This window comes from Suricata suricatta, chromosome 11 (assembly GCF_006229205.1).
Source record: "Suricata suricatta isolate VVHF042 chromosome 11, meerkat_22Aug2017_6uvM2_HiC, whole genome shotgun sequence".
NCBI classification, from domain to species: domain Eukaryota; kingdom Metazoa; phylum Chordata; class Mammalia; order Carnivora; family Herpestidae; genus Suricata; species Suricata suricatta.
The window spans coordinates 75231117-75234834 of NC_043710.1; the positions used below are offsets into that span (position 1 = coordinate 75231117).

Below are 3718 nucleotides of genomic sequence, written 5' to 3' on the forward strand. Positions count from 1 at the left end.
AATAAAATAAAAAAGGACTGTATGTAAGATCACACACAAGGAGGAAATCGAGATTATACTCATACCATTTTTATCTTGCTATATAAAAAGTTACTTAAAACTATTTCTTTTGCATATAAATGAAAAAAGATTAGAATATTTGGTCAACTGGAAATATTGCTAGGCACAGATGTCTGCAACTGCATCAAAGCATAATACGGAGATTACGGTGAAAACAGCTCAAGCTGAAGAGGACAGGGCTGATGCCCTTGGGGTCTTGCCCGAGGTGGCGGTCCCTGGGGGTGGGGAGGATCACACACTTGATTAAACAGGATTGGGGTGCCGGCTGGCCCCTGCAGCTCGCAGCCTCTGGCTGCACCAGGCACATGATCCCATGCAGGAGGCCGCCCCCCAGCCCCACCCCCGCCGGAGCAGCTGGTTTTAAGGCACAAGAAAGCCAAGTGGAGGTTTGGGAGCACCCGCCCCGCAGGGGCTGCAAAAGGCACGGGCTCGGGGGCTGGGAAGGGAAGGGGACGCATTGTCCACCCGTCACCAAGAGCCCGAGGCTGGCACCCCATCTCCCCAGTATGAGCAAGGTCAATCGGATTTAATTTTTTTAAAAACAGGTAAACTGATTTCTCTTTAAAAAAAATAAAATCTCTGGTCTTTTAAGGTCACTTCAGCTGCTTTTTAAAGTGGCTTTTCTCTGGAATGATGGAAGTTGTGGCTGGGCGCCAGCAGGCCGGTCCCGGGCATGCCTTAGATGGTGGACTTGGAGAAGGACCCCCGCAGGTGGTGGTTCTCGCCCAGGTCGTGGTTGTGCAGGTCAATGAGCGCCTGGATGGCCTCCTCCACGGAGCCCATCTGGATCAGGGCCATCTTGCGGTCCTTCTGGAAGAACTTGAAGCCCTTGACCATGCCGCCGTTGCCGGAGAAGAGGATCTTGAGGTCGTCCTCAGACGCAGAGGGCGGGATGTTGGAGAGGTGTAGGGTGGCCGAAGGCGGGAAAATGTTCTGGAAGTTCTTGGAGCCGGGCTTCTTGAAGCGGTGCAGCGGGGAGTTGCCGTAGTCCTTGGTCAGGCCCTGGTCCTCCTGGCCCTCCCGGGGCAGCTGCACATTCTGGTGCTTGGACAGTGTGATGCGCACCGGCTTCCCGTGCAGCTTGTGCCTGTTCAGGTGGCTCATGGCCAGCTGCGCCTGGCTCCCGTCGGCCATCTGCACCAGGGCGTTCTCCTTCTTGTTGAACAGGATCTTGACCCGTTGCACGTCGCCGTACACGCCGAAAAGAATAAAGAGGCTTTGGGGTGTGACTCTCTCGGGGTTGAGGTTGCTGACCAGCAGGACAGAGTTCCCGGCCCCTGCCAGGCATGGGATGGCGATACGGCCCGCCGCTGCCGCCGCCGCCGCCACCGCCGGGATGGCCAGAGGAGCCAGGGCTCCGTGCACGTTAGGGACAGACAGACCGAAGGCGGCAGCCAAGGTCTGGTCCAGCGAGGGCTGGCTGTCCCCAGAGGGCAGGTCGGGGCGCGTGTAGTCGCGACTCTTATCGTTGTTGTACTTGACATTGAGGCTGGTGAGCTTGGAGAAGTCGATGCGGAGCGTACAGCAGGCGTTGTAGATGTTCTGCCCGTCCAGCGACAGCTTGGCGTGCTGGGCGCTCCCAGGGTCGGCATACTGCAGCAGCGCTTGGAACTGGTTATTCTTGGTGAACGTGATGATTTTCAGAACTGTGCCAAACTTGGAGAAGATCTGGTGGAGCACGTCCAGAGTCACCGGGTAGAAAAGGTTCTCAACGATGATCCGGAGCACCGGGCTCTGGCCGGCCATGGCCATCCCGGCGTCCACTGAGGCAGCCGAGGCGGCCAGGGCCAAGTTCCCCGACTGCACGGAGTTCACCGCCTGCAGCGCCGCCTGGGCCCGCGCCTGGTTGGGGGAGCTGTCAGTCTTGAGCTCCTTGTGGTTGGAGAACTGGATGTAGATGGGCTGGCCGCGCAGCACAGGGGTCACCGAGGTGTAGTAATTCACCATGGTGTTGGCAGCCTCCTCTGTGTTCATCTCGATGAAAGCCTGATTTTTCCCTTTCAGCATCAGGAGATTGGTGACCTTTCCGAAGGGCAGCCCCAGGGAAATGACCTCGCCCTCGGTGACGTCACTGGGAAGCTTTCGAATGTGGATCACTCTGGAAGGCACACCTGCACTCCTGTTGTCGCCCTTGAACTTCTTACTGTCGTTCCCATTTGCTGCGGAGGCCGAGTTGCTGCTCATGATAAAGGGCCCGTTAGTGACACAGGCAGAGAAAAGTTCGTCGGATCCCCGATTTGTACCAACTACTGTGTCTGGGACGATGCGGTCCGTTGCACACAGAGGAGACCCGCAGGGGACGGAGTGGAGGCGCCGGAATAGCAGGAACCGACCCAACGGCTCCGAGTTATAGACTCCCTCTAGTGTATTTTTATTTCAGTTGTTGAGTTCTTCATCTCATTATTTTTTTTATTTCTTTATTTTCTATGTCTTTGTTGAAGTCTCACTGAGATCCTCCATTCATTTCTCAAGTTCAATAAGTATCTTTATGACACTTACTCTGAATTATTTATCTACAATATTGCCTCTCCTTGTTTCATTTAGCTCTTTCGCTGAGGTTTTGTCCTGATATTCCATGTGAGACATGTTCCTCTATCTCATCATTTTGTGTAAGTCTGTTAGTAAGTCAGCTAAATCTCCTGATCTTGAAAGTAGTGGCCTTATGAAGAAGTCTTGTGGTCCCCTGTAGCACAATGTCCCCTGTTCACCAGAATTAAGTAGTTTAACCAGTGTCTCCGATGTGGACTGTGTGCACACCACTGTTATGGCTAAGCCATGTTTACCTTTATTCCAGTCAATTGCAATGACCCACTTTGCCTGTTTGGGACCAGATTTGGTCCCTGTGCCGTTAGGGAGACAGTCTTGGGCCACAATGAGCTTGTAATTAGGTGATGTCCTTAGTCAGACCAGATGATGCCTGCCCTCAGCCCATTTGCTGGTTGCTGTGGTCACACCAAACTCCAGGGTACTCTCTCTAGACTATACCTTGAGAGGCTTTCATTCATGGGTAAATTCAGAAGTCAAGATGCCTTCCCCCAATCTGTCTTCTAGGGTTGCAGTGACCTCAAAGTATAGGGCTCTTTTCCTATGCCTCCCCCTGGGTTGTTTTTGTTGGTAGGTGAGGGTGGCAGTCAGATCAGATCACTGCTGTGGCTGAAGATGCACTGATCTCTCTGCACTGTCAGGTATAAGATTTGTCTGCTGGGGCTGCAGTTGAGCAGGTGTATGTTATTCCGCTTTGTCCTGGAGCATGAGTCATTGTGGAGTGGTGTTCATAATTGCTAGGGCTGCTTACAGGATGAGATGAGGAACTGCATTGGAGGAACTCTTGCTGTGTAGGGCAGATTGGATGGGGCTGATTCCAAGGGGCTGGGTTTTTAGCAAGGTTGGTGGAGAGTGTTCTCCCTAGCTCCTGAAAGGGTCCAGCCATCTAGACGTGGTGGAGAGAGAGAAATGGCACTCACCAGTTCTATTGTTCTTGGAAAAGTCTCTTAAAGATTCTTGCCCCTCTAGTATATGTGAGATTAGTAAATAAATCTTGCATAAACCACAAGTGCTTTTGAAACTTTGCTTCTCTGCTCTATCTCTGTGGGGTTATGCTCTCTCTTTAAGAGTGGAGACTTAGTTTCCTATTGCCCTGCAGTTCTGCCAGAGCTAG

At 52.7% G+C, this 3718-nt stretch overlaps 1 pseudogene; it reads right to left on the reverse strand.

Moving 5' to 3' along the window:
* Window positions 1–565: 565 nt before the first annotated feature.
* Window positions 566–2319, reverse strand: LOC115306531 (annotated as a pseudogene).
* Window positions 2320–3718: the final 1399 nt, after the last annotated feature.